Here is a 23,696-nt window from a genome sequence, read left to right as displayed (position 1 = left end):
CTCTAGCCAGGCTAACCAAGAAACAAAGAGAGAGGACTCAAACAAAATCAGAAATGAAAGAGGTGAAATAACAACAGACCCCGCCGAAATACAAAGGATTGTTATAAAATACTACGAACAACTCTTTTCCAACAAACTGAACAACCTGGAGGAAATGGACATATTCCTAGAAAAATACAAACTTCCAGAATTCAATCAGGAAGAATCTAAAAATCTCAATAGACCAGTGACTTGGGAAGAAATTGAAACAGTCATCAAAAAGCTTTCAGCAAACAAAAGCCCAGGGCCAGATGGCTTCACAGGAGAATTTTACCAAACATTCAAGGAAGAACTAAAACCTATCCTCCTCAGACTATTCCAAAAAATTCAAGAGGAAGGAACACTTCCAAATTCCTTCTATGAAGCTGGCATCACCCTAATACCAAAACCAGATAAAGACAACTCAATGAAAGAGAATTACAGGCCAATATCCCTCATGAACATAGATGCCAAAATCCTCAACAAAATTCTAGCAAATCAGCTCCAGCAGAACATCACAAAGATCATACACCATGACCAAGTAGGATTTATTACGGGAATGCAAGGATGGTACAATATCTGCAAATCAATAAACATGATACATCACATAAACAAATTGAAAGATAAAAATCATATAGTCATATCAATTGATGCAGAAAAAGCATTTGATAAAATCCAACACCCTTTCCTGATAAAAACTCTCAACAAGGTGGGAATACAAGGATCATTCCTCAACATAATAAAAGCTATATATGATAAACCCACAGCCAACATCATACTCAATGGGAAAAAACTAAAACCATTCCCTTTAAGAACAGGAACAAGACAGAGATGCCCACTCTCACCACTCCTGTTTGACATAGTACTGGAAGTACTAGCCATTGCAATTAGACAAGAAGAGGAAATAAAAGACATCCAAATTGGAAAAGAAGAAGTAAAGTTATCCTTATTTGCAGATGACATGATATTGTACATAAAAAACCCAACAGACTCCATTAAAAACTAATTGACTTAATAAATGAATTTGGCAATGTAGCAGGATACAAAATTAACTCCAAGAAATCCATGGCATTTCTATACACCAACAGTGAAATTACAGAAACAGAGACTAAAAAAAGCAATTCCATTTACCATCGCACCAAAAAAATTAAGATACCTAGGAATAAATTTAACTAAGGAAGTAAAGGACCTAAATGTGGAAAACTACACGGCACTGAAAAAAGAGATAGAGGAAGATGTAAACAGATGGAATAACATACCATGTTCATGGATTGGTAGAATCAACATCATCAAAATGTCCATACTTCCTAAAGCAATCTATAAGTTCAATGCACTCCCCATTAAAATACCAATGGCATATTTCACTGACCTAGGAAGAACTCTCCAAAAGTTCATTTGGAACAATAAAAGACCCCGAATAGCCTCAGCAATCCTGAGAAAGAAGAGTAAAGTAGGAGGGATCTCAATACCAGACTTCAAGCTCTATTACAAAGCCATTGTTCTCAAAACAGCCTGCTACTGGCACAAGAACAGACATATAGATCAATGGAATCGAATCGAGAACCCAGATATCAACCCAAATCACTATGCTCAACTAATATTTGACAAAGGAGGCACAAATATACAATGGAGTCAAGACAGTCTCTTCAGTAAATGGTGTTGGGAAAATTGGACAGATACATGCAAACGAATGAAACTAGATCACCAACTTATACCATTCACAAAAATAAACTCAAAATGGATACAGGACTTAAACATCAGATGGGAAAACATAAAAATACTAGAAGCATCCACAGGCAGCAAAATCTCAGACATATGCCAAAAGAACTTCTTCACTAATACTGCCCCTAGGGCAATGGAAGCTAAAGAGAAAATAAACAAATGGGACTACATCAAAATAAAAAGCTTTTTTACAGCAAAAGAAACCATCAACAAAACAACAAGAAAGACCACTGTGTGAGAACATATTTACAAATGTTACCACTGATAAAGGTTTAATCTTCAACATCTACAGACAGCTTATACAACTAAATAAAAGGAAGATGAATGATCCAATTAAAAAATGGGCAATGGACCTAAATAGAATATTTTCAAAAGAAGACAGAAGGAAGGCTAAGAGTCACATAAAAACATGCTCAAAGTCACTAATTATCCAAGAGATGCAAATCAAAAGTACAATGCGGTACCATCTCACACCTGTCAGAATAGCCAACATCAACAAATCAACAAAAGACAAGTGTTGGCGAGGTTGTGGAGAAAAAGGAACTCTCGTGCACTGCTGGTGGGAATGCAGACTGGTGCAACCACTGTGGAGAACAGTGTGGAGTTTCCTCAAAAAACTGAAAATGGAATTCCCATTTGACCCAGTAATCCCACTCCTAGCAATACATCCCAAGAAACTAGAAACACCAATCAGAAAGGATATATGCACCCCTATGTTCATAGCAGCACAATCTACAATAGCTAGAATTTGGAAACAGCCTAGGTGCCCGTCAGCAGATGATTGGATCCAAAAACCAGGGTACATCTACACAATGGAATACTATGCTGCCATAAAAAAGAAGGAATTCTCATCATTTGCAGCAACCTGGATGGAATTGGAGAACATCATGCTGAGTGAAATAAGCCAGTCAATGAAAGAGAAACACCACATGACCTCACTCATTTATGGATAATAAAGAACATAATAAACTGATGAACCAAAAGATAGTTATAGAGACAGTAAAGCAACAAGCAGACTGTCAAATTACAGCAGGTAGGGTAGGGAGATCTGGGGGAGATAATAGATCAACCGAAGGACTTGTATACATGCATATAAGTACAACCAATGAACACAAAACTCTGGGGAGGGAGAGTATGTATGGGAGGGGGGGGGGTCAATGTTAAAATATGTACACAGCTAATAATTTAATTAAAAAAATGAATTGTTAAAAAAAAGAAGTTAGAACTATAAAATATTTAAATCTTTCATCCTTCAGGCAAGACTTGAATCATATTTAACTTTATACTTTTGTTTATTTAGCCTTAGTATGATGTTATAATGTAGAAGCTTATAAATTCAATTTATAAAAAAAAATGCCTAGTTTAAAAAAAAAATTCAGTCCTCAAACTAGAGATTTAAACTTTTTTGATTGAATTGACCATATGTTTATAATTAAACATCAATTAAATATTATAATATATTCTATAAATATTAAATAAATATTATTCATATGGAATTACATATAAGTAAATCTATATGCATAATGGACACTGCCTGGCTCAGTAGAAGACTCAAATGCCACCTCTTTTCTAGAACTTCTTTTGAGTTCCCAGGTAAAATTCCTTATTCCCTCTTGTTTCCTCCCAGAGGATATGCACATTCAAGTATAGCACTGTGTTGTGACTACACATCGCATGTTTTTCTCTCCAGTAGATTATGAGCTTTGTGAGAAGAGGACAAATTTTGCCCATATAACTAATATTTATTGAGAATGTTATGTGCTAGGCATTTTCGAAACCAATTTACATGTATTTAAGCTTTTAAACAATCCTAAAAGATAAATATTATTATTCCCATTTAAAATATAATAAAGCCAAAGCAAAGAAAGATCAGCATTATCAAGGTTACACAGCAAGAAAGGGGTAGAGCTGGAATTTGAAAGTAGTCAGTCTAATTCCCAAACTTTCACTCTTGAGTAAATCTAATGTATTATGCTACCCTGCACCTAACAGTCAATAACATAGTTCAGTTACTTGAACTGTTAATGGTTAAATTCTTTCAAATTCTAATAAATAAACAATTTCTATAAAATGCAAACTGGCTTCACTGGAGGTTTTTTTTTTTTTAATTTTTGGCATTTCCATAATGTCCATTTTTTTAAATTAAATGTATTGGCGTGACCTAGGTTAATAAAGTTATATATGTTTCAAGTGTATATTTGTTTTTTAAAAAATATATTTTTACTGATTTCAGAGAGGAAGGGTGAGGGAGAGAGAGATAAAAATATCCATGATGAGAGAGAATCATGGATCGGCTGCCTCCTGCAAGTCCCCCACTGGGATCGAGCCCATAACCTGGGCATGTGCCCTTGACCAGAATTGAACGTGGGACCTTTCAGTTCACAGGCTGATGCTCTCTATCCATTGAGCCAAACCAGCTAGGGCTCAAGTGTATAGTTCTATGCTACATGATTTCATTGTGTGTTCACCACCCAGAGTCAAATCATCTTCTGTCACCATGTATACGACTCCTTTTCCAGTTACTATCCCCCACTCTTCTTCTCTCTGGTAACCACCATACTATTGTCAGTGTCTATGAGTTTTTGTTTGTTTTTCTTGTTTATTCAGTTATTGCTTTCAGTTTGATTTAATTTTAAAGAAACACATTTGCCTTATTCGTTAGATAAGTGTAAAATGCCTCTAATTAGAAGCATAAAAAAATGTAAATTGAAGCTGTTGTGATAACCTCAAATCTCAAACAGGTTTCACTGATATTAGAGTGAGGAGAAGGAAGGTTAAATGGAGATATTATTTTAAGTTTATTTTCCTAATAGATGTAACTTATTTTGCAACTCAAAGGTAGTCTCAGAAGGACAAGATGACTAAAAAGAAGTGAATAAAGTAGGGTCTGTGGGCCAACTGAGCCACCATACTTCTTTCACTGCTGCATTCAGTAAATATTTATTGGGTGCCAATCAGTTTAGAGTTCTCCAAGGTGAGTCTCCAAATATAAGTTGCTTAATAGTATCTCTTTGCATCATCAGGAAATCTGGGAATGTAGCCTTTTAGTTTGAACTTTGGTGATATTTTTGGATAACATCTCTTTTTCTGAGAGAAGCTAATAGCAAATTGAGGAGAATGATTGTGGATGGTATTCTTCTTGCTTTCAGACAATATCTCCCAGGGCTATTCTCATAATGGTTGATGAATAAATATTTGGTGAAAGGGTGAATGAGTGGACCAATCAGTCAACTGAGAAAGTTTGACTACTCCCAGTAAAAAATTAGCAAAAGTCATTAAATTTTACTGGCTTAGAATATTGGCTTAATTCAAACATTTTATAGACACCATAAAGAAACTCTTCATTTCTCTTTTCACAGTTGTTCTCTTTTCCTCCCTTTTTTTTCTCAGTTTTTTCCCTTTTTCTACTTTTATCCATTGAGCCAAACCGTTTTCGGCTTTTTTCTACTTTTAATATACTTTTTCTCTACTCCAGCTAATAAGCAGGTCCCCATAACCTCTATCATTAACTTAATACATATCTATATTTATATTCAGTGTTGAGAGGGGAACGATCCCTTCCTTTATTTATTGTTATCCCTGCTAATGTTATCCCCTAAAAAAAGAATTTTCTAAGTAATAAGGACAATCTGAGGAAATATTGAAGTTCTCTAGGAACAGACAGGGTGCAGAGCATGGGCTCAATTCAGCATGAGAGTGGCAGATTGGCTTCCTCTCTCCTCACATCTCTGATCCATCAAGAGTGGCTGCCTGGAGACAAGGGGGAGAGGGATTCTCAGGGCATGGCCAGGCCCGATGGGAAAACATGCCATGACTAATTCATTCAATACATACTTATTGAATGCATGCTATCTAATCAGCAGGGCTAGCCAGGGGTGTGGGAGTCCTCAGCAACCTTCCAACTAGCCCTGTTTTTTTTTTTTTTTACACTGGAAGGACCAATAAAATTCTGTAAGCACCTTGCTTGTTTTATTTCTTCCTAGCTCAAAGTTTTTCCCTCAGTTATGTGATTTCTGGCCACCATTATTACTTCCTGACCTCAGAAGCAGGTCTAAGACAGAATTTTGTTTTGCCATTGGACAGGAATGAAAAGCCTTTTAAAAATTTTTTATTTTTATTTTATTTTTTAAATATATTTTTATTTATTTTTCACAGAGAGGAAGGGAGAGAGTTAGAGAACTAGAAACATCGATGAGAGAGATACATCGACTAGCTGCCTCCTGCACACCCCCCACCAGGGATGTGCCAGCAACCAATGTACATGCCCTTGACCGGAATCAAACCTGGGATCTTTCGGTCCGCAGGCCGACGCTCTATCCACTGAGCCAAACTGGTTTCGGCGAAAAGCCTTTAAAAAAAATAAAATTATATCTATATATATATATATATATATATATATATATATATATATAAAATTGATTTTTTACAGAGAGGAAGAGAGAGAGATAGAGAGTTAGAAACATCAATGAGAGAGAGACATTGATCAGCTGCCTCTTGCACACCCCCCACCAGGGATGTGCCCACAATCAAGGCACATGCTCTTGACCGGAATCAAACCTGGGGCCCTTCAGTCCGCAGGCTGACACTCTATCCACTGAGCCAAACTAGTCCTGGAAGGAATGAAAAGACTTTACTTACTAACCCCCCATCCCCCTCCCCCCCCCCCCCCCCGCAATTTTCATACTGGAGCCTCTGCCCTCTGCTTCCCCTGTTTTGTTTTTCTGCTTTTTCTTTTGAGAGATGTATTTTGCTCTCATCTGATTTGTACCAACAGGATTATGACCTATATGTGAGTGAATGATATTCATTATTATTTTCTTTCTGTTTGGTTAGTTTGCTTGTTTTGATTTTTGGATTCCACATGTAAGTGAAATCATATGGTACTTGTCTTTGTCTGATTTACTTCACTTAGCATAATACTCTTTAGGTTCTTCCATGTTGTTGCAAATGGTAAAATTTAATTCTTTTTCATTGGCCCTGAATACTTGAGCTATAGTAGAGACTGCTGGCTGTTCATCAAATATCCATTTCCTTTTTCTTCTGAATGGGGAAATAAGTGGCCACTGCATGGCGATTTTTACAAATTTTGCCTTTTGCTTTCTCAGCCTTCCTAGCTGGAAAGTGGATATCAGGAATCATCTGTGACTTTGAGGTTGGAAGGCATGATGGTAGAGCAGAAAGATAGGCTGAGCCTGGGTCCCTGCTGATCCTAGTGGAGCTACCCTTCAAGCTCAAGTTGCCCATTTTGGACATCATTTTATGTGAAAGAATACAACCCTAGTATGTTTAAGCTACTATAATCTGGTTTCTATTATTTGCAGCTCTTTGCATTTCCTACTAATGCATCGATTACTCAGCTCCGGTTTCTCTTTTATTGGTGCTTACACAGGTGAGACATCTCTCTTCACCAGGAAGGAATCTTATGCCCATGTTACCATAAGACCGTACGTTCCACAAGGAAGGAAATGTGCGTATTCGTATATTAGTATTTCCTCAGCATCTAGCACATGGCCTGACACTTAGTAGTTGGCACAGTGAATATTTGATGTGTGAATTAATACATTATTTAAACACAAGTCAGTTATTGAAAAGAATTAGCAATCATAGCATTACCAGAGAGCCAATCTCTCAATGATTTATTGAATATATCCTTACCTAATGGCCAATAAATACTATCTGTGGTTATAAATTTTGTGGACTAAAAGATATGTTTGGCATAAAACACGGTATAATTTATAAAAATGTTGATACTATTTATAACCTTTAGCTATAGTAATGTTTCTTTAATGTAGTACCTTAATTTAGAAATTTCACACTCTCTTGGCTTAGAGAATAGAAAGTATATTTAAAATTTTTCACTATGTACACCTGCACTTTGTAACTTAAATATTTGCTGAGAGCTTCCTATCTATTCATCTGAATAATAATTATTTTATATGCACTGACAGATTTAATCTGATTGATAGAGTAAGACCTATGTAATTATTGTCTTACAGTTGAGAAAACTGAGTTACAGACAGCTTAAATAACTTGCTAGTTTTAAAGTTAACAAGCTATGCAATATTTTATTTGATATTTACTGGTTATGTCTGTATTTGCTAATGTGTTTATGCATTCATCAAACAAAAATTATTGTTTGGCTGTTTATTGATTGATTGACTGAATGTACTCAGTGTCAGGCACTGTGCTAAGCTTTGGGGAAGCAGAAATATTCAGTTCCCCACATCAAGATGCATACATTACGATGTAGCATAATGCAGACATACCTCAGAGATATTGCGGGTTTGGTTCCAGAGCACTGCAATAAAGTGTGTATTACTCAATAAAGTGAGTATTGCAACCAAGTGAGCTGTAATTTTTCTGCTGGTGGAGGTCCTTGCTGTCGATTTCTGAAAAATGAAACATGTGAAGTGAGACAAAGTGAAGCACAAACATTGAGCTATGCCTGTAGCTCTTTGGTAGAGAGGTGCACCAGGGTCTTCATCCAGGAGAGACTTCATAGAGGAAGATGGGGGAAGAGGCGTGGGAGATCCCAGAGGCTTTTGAGGTAACTGGCATCTTACAAGACAAGCTAAGTTAGCCAGAAGAAGATGGAGAGAATGCTGTTCCATATCAAGGGAGGGGCATGTACAAAAGATGAAGGTGAGGAGGCAATAGCTTATACAGAAATCAGGAAATAATTACTATGACAGAGGCACAGTCTGGAATGGGCAGAACGGAGAGACGTGTGACTCAATTGTGGCCAGGTCACTGAGGGCTTCTCCTTTCACCCTCAAGATCTCAGGCACTATTCTGAAGCTCCAAAGAGACCAATGGCGAGTGCTCCAGTTACCTTTATCCTTATATAGAGGAATTCTGGCTGCAGAGTGGAGAATAGCACAGAGTAGAGTAACACCGGAGACTCAGGTAAGGCGAATTAGGTGCCTACCATATTGTTTGCATTCAAAGTAATTGGAATGAGATCCATGGCACATGTTGAAAGCCTATCCTCATTTACTATTGAAAAGTTGTATACCCATGAAATGTCTGTATTATGCTCACGTATTTCAGCATGTCTCCACCTTAGTGAGAGGAACAGAGAAGGGAATAATACAAAATGGCAGATTACATCAACTAATTTTAAAATATTGAATTATATATTCAGAAATATACACTATTTCTGAATTTACAAATGTCTAATGTCTTGAAAGTTCCTTCCCAAACAATAAAGTTTGCTATGGAGGACCACCAGAGAGGCCCAGAAGTGTCCTTTTCTTTCATTCCAATCTTGCCTTTCCATCTATAACCTCCTTCCATCAGATTTCATTCTGGCACTTGCTGATTAACTCCTCAAAGGGATGCACAAAAAAAGGTTTTCTCAAACTTACTGTGATGGTAGTAATATATTAAAAATTTCAATTCCCCTTCACTTTTCTGTGCAAAATATAAAATAACTAAGAGGAATAGGAGATATCAAATAGCTCAGTCGTTGGTATTCATCCATACCTTCCTCTGTGTGGCCAGAGCAGGACTCGGGTGTGTAATTCTTTATCTGTAGCTCCAAATCCAAAAAGCTCTAAAAATCAAAAATGTTTTCATGGCTGATTGGGCAGCAATTTCAGACTAAAACTGAACTCATGTGGCCACAAAATCTGACCCGAGCTGATGAAAGGCTATTTATAATCTGCACTTCACTTGGTGTGAATAGTCGTCACACGGTTTGCTGAAGAAATATTAATGTGTTAGACACCACTTGGGGTGTTACATAATATACTGAATACACAATTCATTGCCTGTTTAAATGTTTCCTTTAAAAATGTATTTTGAGACTTGTAGATTCACATGCAGTTGTAAGAAATAATAAAATAATATATCACACACCTAATTTTCCTCAGTGGTAACATTTTGCATAATTATAATATCACAACCAGAAAATTGAGATTGATACAATCCATTGACCTTATTTGAATTTTATCAATTTCACTGACTTTTGTGTATGTGTTTGTTTAGTTTCTTGCAATGTTGTCACATGTTGATTCGATTTCTGTGACCACCACCACAGTCATATGCAAAATAGTCCTTCACAAGGATCCCTCATGCTATCCTGTTACAGCCACAACCACCTCCCTCACTGCCCCTCTCCCTAACCCCTGGCAACCACTAATCCCTTCTCCATCTCTATGTCTTTGTCGTTTAAACAATAAATTGAGTCATACATTATGTAACCTTTGGTGACTGGCTTTATTCACTCAGCATAATTCCCTTTGAGATGCACACAAGTTGTTGCATGTCTTTTAACATCTGAAAATTCTGATCTCCAACACACTTTGAGCCCAGTGGTTTTGGATTTGGATGGGAGGCTGTGGGGCTGCACTGGAAGTCTGCTGCTGCAGGTAGAGCCTGGCCTGCTTTTTGAGCCATTGAAGAGCTGGGCTGGCAGGACTGGAGGGGCTGTGTTCTCATCCATGAGTAGGGGCTGGAAATAGTTGGAAACACATGTTTCTGGTATCTGGTTTGAATGTGGCTCCTGCTTTCCATGTGACATTTGCATCCTGTGGCAGCCCCCTTATTCAATGTTCATAGTCATCCACCTCACTTGCCTTTGTCTGGGTTTCTCATTCTTAGGGCGTTTCCCTTCTGGGCCTAAGTTCTAGCCCTAATTTGCAATCTGCTTTCCTTAGCCTTGTTTCTATTAGCCCTTTTCGCACGCAGGGACTGCACCTGGCTCCCTATATCACTTACACCCACTCCAATCAGCACGCAGATCTGTGGCTCCAGGCTCAGATTTCAGCACTGGCCTGCCTCTGGCTGTTTTGTTCTCTCTGCCTCCCAGACTCCAAGAGTTGGATATGGAGTCTTCTTTGGAGATCTTCCTGGTTTGGATTCTCATCATCATGGCAGTGAGTTTTGATGTCAACACAATTAATTGATATAGTTACTGTTTATATTCTAAATAAAAAATTTACCCCCTTCATGCTGACATACAGTGCAAAAGATACTCTGGAAATTGTCACTAAATATAATAAAATCACATTCTATTCTTGACGTTGACTTAAGGACATCTCTGAGAAGTGTGTGTGTGTGTGTGTGTGTGTGTGTGTTACTCTGAGAATCCACAGCACAATGGCACAAAAAGAGAGTTTCATCACATTCATCCTTGTACCCCAATTCTCTTCCAGCTTGTTGCAGGGGAAGACATAAAACTAGTTGATGTTATAACATTATTGCCCCAGCCAACCCTGATTAATTTACATCTTCTTCTGGAAACATACATTTCAATAGTTGCAGGATCACTAAGATTTTGTTTCTAGCTCTGCAGCTATTATAAAAACACACATCCAGATGGAGAGCAAAAACTTAGTTTTTAATAATTCATAGAATTTGTTCAAGTGAAACAATTATCTGGGAAATTTCCAGATGTTTGAATGCTTCACTTTTCCATCTGGTGCTTGCCATTGTGCAGAACAGCCTCACATTGTTCTGTGATACTTCTGGTTAGCACTGAGTTGCCAAAATTTTGCTTTGGGACTAGCAATGAGATCCACTGATTCCCTGAAGAAATCAATTAGGAATAAAGAGAAAAGAGAAATAATAATAATACAAAGATAACATCTAATCTTGACTTATTTTCTCATCTAAAATATTGTTAGTCCTCTCCCCGCAAAAAACAAGTGACATGATTTGGCAACTAAGAAAGAACATAAGGGAATTTTTAAGAATATAGGGTAATTTGAGCAATGTTTAAACATCTTTACAAAATAAATGGGAAAATTGAATACAAAAGTTATGTAATTTTTAGGGTGTGTGAAAGAAAGGAGAACAAAGAACTAACCAGTCCCACCCCCCTTAAAATGTTTCTAGTCTTTTTGTCTCAATCTTCCCTTCAAAATTTTGATAACTGAAAATTGTTCCATTTTCTCCAAACATCTTCCAATAGGAATGGGACAGATTCCTGCAATGATTTTACCTTCAGTTAAAATCACCGTTCCTGCCAAAACCGGTTTGGCTCAGTGGTTAGAGCGTCGGCCTGCGGACTGAAGGGTCCCGGGTTTAATTCCGGTCAAGGGCATGTACCTTGGTTGCGGGCACATCCCCAGTGGGGGGTGTGCAAGAGGCAGCTGATTGATGATTCTCTCTCATCAATGTTTCTAACTCTCTATCCCTCTCTCTTCCTCTCTGTAAAAAAATCAATAAAAATTAAAAAAAAAACACATTAAAATCACTGTTCCTTAAGCAAGTGTACTTAAAGAAACAGCAGTTGTATGTCAAACTGCTTCCTGAAAAATAATAATTATTTTACTTTGCATATCTGCCCACAATTGAATCATAAAGTACATAAAATAAAATGTACATAGCAAGTGCATGTGTCTGATTGGTCACTCAGGGTGGAATGGTGAGGCCAGGGTAAATGAACATGAAAGACAAGGCTGGCAGGTTTCTGTTTTATAACCTAGGTTATATTTATTTGTTATCATTTGTTTACCTCAAAATTTAAAATCACAAGTTCAAGTAGGATCTATCTTTTAAACATCTGTACAAAATAAATGGGAAATTTTTTTGTAATTTTTTAATTTATGTAATTTTTAGGGTGTATGCAGGAAAGGAGAACAAAGAATAAACTAGAACCTTGACGAAAGAAGTATTAATTTAGTGATTTCTGAGTCTGGAACTACATTTTTATTTATTTTGAAAAGTGCCTGGCTTGTGGAACTTTAGTTGCGCAGAATATAATATAAACCCACATTTTATAGCTACAGAAATACAGATTTTTGCTATGTGGTTTAAATTCAGTAAGCCATGTGGAGGTTGCCCTTTGGGGCTCATTAAGGCAGCAGGCTTAGGGATGTTGCAAGTGAAGGAAATACGTTTTGGAAGCAAGCCTGTTGTTGCTGAAAGGTCATGTGGTTACTACAACACTGCCGGTGAGAGGGAGCGGCTAAGTTGAGGATGATGGCAGGAAGGGGTCCTGGGAGGATGAGGTGGTGCCTTGTTCTGGGCGGCAAAGGAGATAGGCTTACAGGGTTTCCTAGTGTCGGTGCAAGGTCAAAGAAGCTTAATCTTCTGTGCTGGCTGACCTCAGCTTCATTGCAGAAACAAGCTGAATCACAAAGGCCTTTGGATTGAAACATTAGCTCCTACAGAACACCAGCTCTTGCTGCTGCTGCTGCTGCTGCACTGCTTGCTCCCAATGCTGGAAATTCAAGCCCTTTGGTCTCCAGGATGCTTGGGCATAAATCTTTCTACCAGCTTGAAAGTCTCACAGAGCTGTTAAAAAACACAAAGCCACAGCCCTTCACATGTAGTTTTGCTGGACAGTGATTCATGCTAATTTGAAAATAGGACTGGCACAGGCTATGTTTTATAAACTGAGAGGGTTTTTTTTTTTTGGTCTTTTTCTGTATTTTAATTTTGTCATGATTGCCATGCCATGAATTTCTTAACCAAAAAGAAAAAAAAAAAAAGAGGTATTTTGCACTTGGATGTAAAATGTCGAAAATGTTGATCATGTCAGCAATATGCTACTCTCTTACAAAAGGCCAGTTCAATTACACTTCCTCTCCTCGGAACCACCCAGTTGTCCATGCATCTTTGTCCAAGTGGCTGGATTAAAAACATTCAGAAGAGATCTGTCGTTTTGAAGTTCCTAACTCTATAGCATGTAGCTTTATGACAGTTCCTTTCATCGTTTGAAATGATTTTTTGTTTAGTCAGGCTCTTACTAACATGAAATACATTTCCATGTGATTTTATTGGGTTTGCAACCCCACACTACTCCTGCCTGCCTCCTTGATTTTGGCTTTGCTAACAGCCAAATATGTTTTGGACTTCTCTTGCCTGATTTGTGAGATTCTGCTGACATTCTGGAAAGTGCCGCAAAAACCTGGTGCCATAGCCAAGCTGGTGTGTTTCATGGCAAATGCACCAGCACTGAGCTCAGGCTTCTTGACACGTCTTATTTATGGGGAAACAAATGTAGGCTGGATTTTGTTGAACTACGCTGGTCCCTTCTTGGAGTAACATTTGGTATGTCTATGCAGAAGGGCAAATCGTTTTCAAACGTCTCATATTTTATGGGTGTGATGGAGGACATGATGCTGTTGCTGCTGGTGATCACAACGGAAACCAAAACGTAGGGAAGTTGAGTCCGAGTTTGTTGTCCCATGAAATCGAAGAATGAAGTCGTGGACAAAAACAGTGGGAGCAAAGTGAGAGCATCCATGCGAATTAATGTCTGTTAGTCCATGTGTGGAGTCCCACATGGCCATCGGCCACATGGGCAAGGGGATGTGCTCCCCGCCACAGGAACGTCAGGTATCCACTGCGGGTGCACAGGGAGAGAGAAAGGAAGCATGTGTTTGTTTTTTTTGTTGTTGTTGTTTACACACACACACACACACACACACACACATACTTGTTAGTTTCTGATTGGTCCTTTCAAAGAATGTTGCCTTAATAACATTCTTAAGATTGGTTATATGCCTCACTGTCTTGTGATTGGTTATCTGCATGCAAGCTGCCTCTTTTAGCAATATTTGTACATTTTAAAGCTCGTGTTTCCCGCACGTGCCCTTTCTTCCCCACCCAGTTGGGATGTCTTAGTATCTCTGCCTTGTTGGGTTTCCGGTTCTATTTCCCCTCTCCATGGTTCCAATTTCTGACTACCTAACTTCTCTCTGTCTTCTCACAACCACCGTTTATTGAGCACGTGCCACAGACCACATGGTTTTCATTGACTTGTCACCACAAAATTAGAAGGGACCTACTATTGTACCCATTTTGGAGATGAAAAAAAACTTAAATTAAGCAACTTTCCCAGAGTCTTATGGAGTGGTGCAGCCAAATTCAAACTCTGTTGTTTTTGTCTCTAAAATTTATTATTTTTTCCTAAAGAAACCTGAGAGATAAATATTACCCTTGATTTTGTGAATAAAAAAATTGTTATGTATTTTCCATTCTATTTTATAATAATTATTAAACCTATACCATTTATAGTAGTTGGTGCCACGAGGGTGCACTAATGATTAAGACAGTTTCTGTTCTTTAAGGACTCATGGACTGGGTGATTTTGTCCCTCCAGGCAACATTTCCCAAATTCTGGAGCCATTTTTGATTGACACAGTGGGTGAGTATGTGAGGAGCTATTGGTACCTGGTGGGATATAGCTGAATGTCCTACAGTGCACAGATATTACCTGCAACAAAGAGTTATTGGGCTTAGCAGAGGTGAGGTTGAAATGCCATGGCCTACAAGAAGAATGAAGACACTGAAAACACTGTACCTTTAATGATGATATAATATATCACATTATTTGTTCAAAGTTTTTGCTGACATTCCCTATTAGGATCTTCAATGTGGAAAAATTATATCTCCAACCCCATTAATACCTGGTATGCCCATTGGGCCTGCTTTGACTAGTGAAATATAGATAATCACTATGGAGCTGTGTGGAGTTTTGCAATTGTTCTTTTCCCTGTGACTTCTTTCCAGCAGTCTTTCTGTAGCTTGTCTATAATTCTGCACCCAACAGCAGGTTGATGGTGGACCATTAGGTGAGTATTTTTCAGCCATAATATCCTAGGATGCCAACATACTGAAGTGGGAAGCCCGAGAAAGAGAAACTGGTGGTGTTCTGAATTATTCCTAGAGAATGTGGCATTTCACCCACCCATTTTATTTATGGAGCTGCCTTGTCAAAACTTTCAAACCTCTCTGTGTACCCTGCAGGGTCTGGAAAAGGGTCTGGACAAGAAATTCAGACCTTCAATTATGCTCATTAGCTTTTCCTGAGATGTAGAAACTGAAAAGGAAGATTAATAGGTCCTTATCTAATAATGAACATTTTTACTTAAAATTATGATTAGTCAATAAAAATGAATGTAGTAATCTCCTTTCTAACTGGTAGGGTAGCAAAGATATAATAAATTAAGTTCAATACTATAAACTTCCATGTGTAAATAATTTTTTTCAAAAAGTGCTACTCTGTTTCTGGTTTTCATTTTTTCATGAGATAAACTTCAAATTCACACTCTCATTTTGAGTGTCTATACATTCCTGGCCTTATAGTTGTGTACTACTCTCTTTAACCAAAGCTTAACTGTTTCAAAATAATAACAAAAACATTTAAGCACCTATTTTCATTTAACCAGGGAGCAGGCATTAATTTTCCTCCTTACACTCCTAATTACCTCTGCAAGATCCAAACATAGCTCCTTACCAACCAGCCATGGCAGCATTTTCCTCTTAAATGCCTGGCATTCCTCTGACAGCTTCATTCTTTGCCCAAAATTCAACTAGTACCTTTTTTTTATACTACTCTCACATCCAGCCAATATCCCTAGGTAACACTGTTCAAATTGCATGCTTATGCAAAGCATAACTTAATTATGTAAATCACACCAGGATTCCCACTATTTAGACCAAGCATGTCAAACTCAAATGATGTAAATCACACCAGGATTCCCACTATTTAGACCAAGCATGTCAAACTCAAATGATAACAAGGGTGAAATAAATAAAGTTTAAGTTTATGCGGGCCACAAACAAGCAAAAGATTCAATTTTCATAGAAATATAGGTCTATTTCGATAGTGACATGCTGAATACAAAGGACTGAAATAAATGAGTAATCATTAACATAAAATAATAGAACATTTTACTGAAAATTAATATTTTTTCTTGAACATTAACTTACCAGGCACTGAATAGCTGCACAAATTAATAAGCATAAAACAAATAAACCTATTTTTCTTGTTCTCTGAAAGTGAAATATTCCCTGTTGCGCACACCAAATAAGTCAGTCCAAGTGTTATGACGTGGCAATCGACTGGTAAAATAGTCTCTGCTAGTATTAGTGGAGAGAAATGGTGTGCCTGCGAAAAAGGCACATAAGGGAAATGAATGCAACATGATTATAGTAATCAGTCAGCGAACGTTGTAGTTCATTATTAATAATCATGTACAACAGGATATTGTAAAAATTAAATAATAAAAATTTTATTAAAATGTTTCTTACAAACCATTATATTGGCTGGGCCACAAAAATATTCATTGTGAGCTGCATTTGGCCCGCAGGCCACAAGTTTGACATGCTTGATTTAGACCCTCACAGTCAACTGCCTGTAAACATCTCTCACTGGACAGTTCATCTTTATCCTAAGCTCAATAAACTCTGTAAGGAATTTATCATAGCCATTATAAAATATATTCTACATGGCACTATTTCCAAGATATTTACTATCAAAATCTTTTTTTTTAAATATATTTTATTGATATTTTACAGATAGGAAGAAGGGAGAGAGATAGAGAGCTACAAACGTCGATGAGAGAGAAACATCGACTAGCTGCCTCTTGTACATGCCCTTGACCGGAATCGAACCCGGGACCTTTCAGTCCACAGACCGACGCTCTACCACTGAGCCAAACAGGTTTCAGCTTACTATCAAAATTTTGATATCATCTTTGAATCCTCTTCCACATAAAGAAAATTTTTCTATGGGGAGGGAGGGCATGTGTGTGTGGGGGATGGGGATTGGTAAGGTATGTACACATATAATACATACAATACCTTAATTTAAAAAATGAGGAAAAAAAATAAAAATTTTTTATAGGCAATGATTTTTTTTTTTCTTTTCCAATCACTCTGGCACAAGCCTCCAATTTTTTACATATATGAACCCTACTCTTGCTCCTCTCATTGGGATTACTATTAGCATAGCCTAACTGATTTCCTGTCTCCTGTATTTGTCCTTTCAGATAATCTTTTCCTCTGCTCTCAGGATTAATTTTCCTTCTCATCCCTACTAAACTTTCCACCCATAAAATTAAAATCTACCCTTTGCCACCTGGCATACACTGGCTCCTGTCACTTCCAAGTTTTTTTGATACCATAATCCTATCTCATTCTCACTTAGTGAAGCAATAACCATATTCGTGTTAGCCAGCCTGGACTAAGTTACACTGCACTAACAATCTCAAACTCTCATTGGCTTCACAAAGGTTTATTTCTTGCTACGACGCCAGTTCTTTGGAGTAGACTACATCTCTACTCCATGCCATATTCCTTGGAAATCTCTGGTGAAGGAGCTCCTGCTTGGAACTTGATGGCAAGGCAGCTCAATGGATAAAGTAGGTTAGTGATATGCGAATAAGTCTGAACACCACCTACATCTCTTTCTAAGGCTTCACACTTCAGTATGTTGGCATCCTGGAACATCATGGCTGAGAAATGCTTGCCTAATGGTCCACAATCAACCTACTGGTGGCTGCAGAAAATTACAGACTCACTGCTGGAAAGAAATCACAGGGATGCCTTAGTTTTCCTGGGGAGAGAAGGCATTAAACTACTTGGTGCTAAATTTCACTCATCTCTGTGAAGATAGAACCTGCCCTTCTTCTAAAAGCAACACTAACTTGAGTAATTTCATTTGGAATGATAATTTCCGCTCACTTCTCCACCTAACCAGTCTGTCAGTTTGCATTTTACTGCCTGAAAAGAGCTTAAGGTCTTTTTCAGATTTGAGGAGTTTAGGACATAGTCCTCTTTCAGACATTTATCATATATTTATATTAAACTAGAGGCCTGGCACATGAAAATTTATGCACTGGATGGGGAGGTCCCTCAGCTTGGCCTGCCCCCTCTCACAGTCTGGGAGCCTTCAGAGGCAGGAGGTGACCCAGCAATCAGGAGAAGGCAAAGTCCCCATCACATCTCTGCTGCTGCCACTGCCGGAAGTACAAGCCTCTACTGGCCCTGGTTACCTGAGCCTCGGTGGCCCTGGGTGGCTGGGGGGCTGAGGGGACTGGGCACTGTCATCTTGTGGCTATGGGTACTGCCATATTTGAAGGTGTGGCAGTCAATTAGCATATTCCCTCTTTATTGGCTGTGGGCACTGCCATCTTCATGATGGCATGAGGGTCAATTAGCATATTCCCTCTTTATTCAATAGGATAAGGTCAATTCTTTGGAGATTTTATAATTTACACCAGAGAAGGCTGTGTAATCTTTTGTTTTCTATGCCTAAGCCATCCTATCAACATCAGCAAAACATCCTCTCTGACTGCACATAATTGGAATTGTGGAGCTAAGTTGCAGAGCCTCATGTTCCTGATCCTCAAGACCTGATGTCACTTCCTTCATTGGGAGTCCAGCATCCTCAGGTGCCCACGGCAGCAGCTCATATTTGATTCATGTTTCTGACCTTTCCCTTCCATCTCTTTGAAAGTTTTATATGGCGGTAGAAGAGGGTCCTAATATATGGTGATAAGAGATTTGACTTTTGGTGGTGGGCACATGGTGCAATATACTGTATAGACCTTGTAACATAGAAAGCCACTCCTGAAATCTATATGTTCATGTTGGCCAAGGTCACCCCAATAAATTTAATAAATTTAATAAATAAATATTTAAAAAAGAACATTTTGTATACATTGTCACATACATGGAAGCTCACTGGCATTAGTGGCACTGCTAATTTGATCAGCTAATCACCGGAATATATTACTGGTAGTAGACATCGTAATAGGCTTTTCCCTAGGATCTTTCTGAAGACATAAAGCCTTAATCCAATTACTGTCACTAACAGAAGAATGTTCAGGAAGATGGAGGAGATATTTCTGAGACACCTTTTGACCTCTTTTTAATTATATCATGTTAGTGATTGGCAACTTTGTCTCTCCACTCTGTATGTGTGAAGAATGATGAACCGTATGCCAGTTTGATGTGGGTTGAGCAAAGATGAAGCTGTCGCCCAATATTAATATTAATATTGTTGCATTTTAATTAGTGATTGGGGTAGTCAGATTATTTAGATTTGAGCAGTTTTCTGGATTTAAACTTTTCCAGCATAATTCACATTACAAAGACTTTCTGAAGAAACTGAATAATTCACAAAACAATTAAAATAGATAAGAAGAAGCATCAATGTCCTAGGGAGGAGGGTGAATTCTCTGATCCAGCAATTTTCTTAGTGATTGTCTGCTTCTCTACATAGGCCCCATAGTAGGGATGATATGGGAATGTCTCTGTGAGGGGTGGTAAAATGATATAACACTGTTATGCTCAGAATGAAACTAGGAAAAATGAAGGTGGGTAAATGATATAGAGAAAAATTAAGGTTCAGATTAGAAGGATGTGCCCTTCCTGAAACCATTTAGAAACTAGTCTGGGGCTGGGAAATATGGTGACAGCATCCAACAATGCCCGGAGCAGGGGCTGGGCACAGCAGCCCTCACTGACTCTCCATGTCTGATTGCTCCACCGTGGATGAAAGCTGCACTTTGCCGGTGCTTTGAGACCTCATGAGGTTCCTCCACTAGCACACATGCTTGTAACAACCAGGCCCTAAGTATCTTTGGAATCTAACGGATTAGAAGAGAGTCTCCAATCTCCACATTTGGGAGGCTAGAAATGTCAGAGGGAAGCAAATACTTCTATTATCTACAAATGTAGAAATGGGATCAGATAGGTTAACTTACCCAAGTTTCAACATAAAGAAAGAAGAGTAGCATTTGAGCAATGTATATTTAATTTCATAGCTTGGGCTTTCCACATTCACTCTATTTTGTTAAAATAGCACAAAATACCAATGCTACAAACACTAGTTAGAAGTCTTCTTCATGGATCTTCACTTTTTTTGGCTATACATATGCCTAGGTCCCTCTTGTGGTGGTTGCGATGGATCAGGCAAGGATGTTGCACCAGACAGTCCGCATGGAAGTGCTGGGTTTTAGACTAGCCAGATAAGTAAAGGATTTTTCTGTGATGCTAAAAACATTCAAGTTGAGGGAATTTGTGGTCTAGGGATAAAACTGCACTGTCTGATGAAAACTGAAGTAATCAGAAGAGAATTTCTTAGACTCCCACCACCCTATCTTATATAATAAAGAGGTAATATGTAAATTGACTGTCACATCCTCACACAAGATGGCTGTCCCCATGTGGTCACAAGATGGCCACCACAAGATGGCCTGCAGGGGAGGGAAGTTGGAGGTGACCGGGCTGGCAGAGGAGGGAAATTGGGGATGACTGGGCTAGTAGGAGAAAGCAGTTGGGGGTGATCAGACCATCAGGGGAGGGCAGTTGGGGGCAATCGGGCTGGCAGGAAAGCAGTTAGGTTTTGATCAGGCTGGCAGGGGAGTGGTTAGGGTGTGATCAGACTGGCAGGCAGAAGTGATTTGGGGCAATAAGGTAAGCAGGTAGGTGAGTGGTTGGGAGCCAGCAGTCCACAGGGATTATGCCTAAATGAGTAGTCGGACATCCCTCGAGGGGTCCCAGATTGGAGAGGATGCAGGTTGGGCTGAGGGACACCCCCCCAGTGCATGAATTTTGTGCACTGGGGCCTCTAGTCTAACCATTAACAGCATGTGTACTGTCCTAGTTTGCCTTCCTACTTCCTTCCACAAACTCTGTGCCTTCAATTGTAAGTGGTCTCTCTACTTTTTCACTAGACCCATAAACTGTCTACCAAAGGACACCACTGCTGCAATTCTTTCTTCTCTATTTGATCAAGTGTTGACTTTCCCTAGCAGCAAGCACACATTCTGTTAATGACCCCATCTTAAAAACATATTCCTTTGATTTCACTTGCTTTTATAGATATCATCCATTTGGAGAAAAATTTAAATTTTAAAATTTAAAATTCCTTCTCCTTTTTCAACCCATTTCAGATTGGTTTTGTCCCTGACCACAGAACTGAAACTGTTCCTGCCAAAGTTCCTAATCAGCTCCATGGTCCTAAAGCCAATGGTCTGTTCTCACTTCTCATCTTACCTAACCTATCAAAGCAGTAGATACAGTTAATCATACCCTTTTCTCTTACTTCTTCACTTAGCTTCTAAGACATGGCTCTCTCCTAGTGGTTTTCCTAATATGCTAAATTCTCCTTTTCTGCTTTGTTGCTTCTTTCTTTATCGCTTGACCTCCTACAGTCAGAGAGCCCTAGAGTTCAAACTTAATCCTCTCTGTCTGTCCTCACTTCCTTGATGCTATAATTCACCCTCATGGCTTAAAATGCCACCTACATTCCAAAGACTTCCACAGGATTTATATCCATAATCCAGATCTCCTATATTAAACTTTCTACTTGATGTCTCCACTAATAAACAGTCAACTGTATATATCCAACATTGAACTTTTGATCTTCCTCCCAAAAGATGTTCTACTACCACCTTCTCCCAATATTCACTTGATGGCAGTTTCGGGCTGAAAATCTTAATAGGTCTCAATTCCTCTCTTTTGCTCATATTTTCCATCTAAATATTCAAGAAGTCTTGTTTGCTCTACTTTCTCACTACCTACCCACCAATATGCTGATGTGAACTGAATCATTTGCTCGCCTGGACTTCTGCAGTATCTCAGCTTCCATTATGATCCTCTTTCACACCATAACTGGAGCAATCTGTTAGAAATATACTGGTAAGTCAGATCATGTTGCTCCTTTGCACACAATCTTTCAGTAGATTCCCACCTCAATTAGAATGAAAACTGAAGTCTTTACTTGTTACCATTACCTCTCAGAATTAATTTTCTGTTATTCTTCTTTCTCTCACTCTCTTCCAGACACACCACCCTTAGGGCTTTTGCCCTGGAACTTTTCTCCCAGGTGGCCATGTTACTAACCCCCTCAAATTTACTCAATTGGCATCTTCTCAAGAAGGCCTACCCTGATGGTATCACCTAAAATTACAGCTTTATTTTGAGTCTCTGAATCCCTCCACACTATTCTATTTATTTCATTTTTTCCATAGTATTTATCATTTTTTAACATACCATATAATTTACTTATTTGTGTTATCTATTGTGTACTGTCTATTACTTTCTAGATTGTTAGCCCCACAAAGACATGGATTTTTTTGTCTGTTTTGTTCACTGACACTTAAAGTGCTTAGAAAAGTAACCTGGTATATTATAGGTAATCAGTAGATGTTATATGAATGAAAGATTCCCTTTACCCAGAGAAGGGCTATCCTGAAGGCAGGGCTGAGGAAATAAGGAAATAGAAGAGGGAAATTGGAGCAAATGGTCCAGGATCAGAACAAGTGTAGGTGATAGAGCTTTGTGCTTTGTTGGGAGGTGAGTAAAACAGATGTAAGTTTCTATGAAGCACTGAAATCCTAGCCTCTTTACAATTCTGCAGATAATGTAGCTTCCAGAATCTCTACTATTATACTTTGATTATCCCCTCTGCATTCATTTCAGTTGGTTGGAATCCCTTAAAAATATGCTGTTCAAAATCAATATCCCAGATACACTCAGACCAGCATCTCATTAACTTTGTGGACCATCATCTCCCTTTGTCTGAACATACATGTTTAGCAATGCAGTTACAAAGGTCATTGTCTTCCCAGGGTTTAATGACACATGACTCAGATGGAGCCTGCTGTCAGCCAAAACCACAGTTACTTTTGTTTATTTTTTCACACAAGCCACACTTAAACAAAATCTGATCAATTCCATTCTTTTAATCTATGTGTATGACTTTTATATATTTTTTTCTTTTCAGTTTAGATTCATTATTCTGACCTGTCAAAATCTCAATCAAGCATTTTAGTAAGTCCTTACAACTTTTCATTCTCTGGAAATCTGACAATTAAAAAAAAAATGATTGTGAAGGTGTTGATAAATGATCTGGAAAGGGTCTATGGCAAAACCTGTTTCAAATGATTATAAACCTTTATTTCCATAATAACAGGACCCATTTAATATTCAGGATATATAACTTTAAACTACTATTTCTTAATTTTCCCCACAAAATTGTTACAGAGTAGTTTTTAAAATGCTTTGCTGAAATCCAAACATACTACTTCTTCAGCATTGTATTGATTTTCTAGTTTAGTATTTTACCCAAAAGGGAAAGAGGCCAGTTTGGCATAGTTTTATAGATAAGCCCGTGTTGGCTCTGGGTGAGCTTTTGATATAAGCTCATGCAACATATTTTATTAATTCTGTCTTGAGGTCAGAATTACTATGCAATTTGAAGA

This window comes from Pipistrellus hanaki, assembly GCF_964339955.1.
Source record: "Pipistrellus hanaki genome assembly, chromosome: 1".
NCBI lineage: Eukaryota > Metazoa > Chordata > Mammalia > Chiroptera > Vespertilionidae > Pipistrellus > Pipistrellus hanaki.
The sequence above is the reverse complement of the archived record's forward strand: the minus strand, read 5'-3'. Positions refer to the sequence as shown.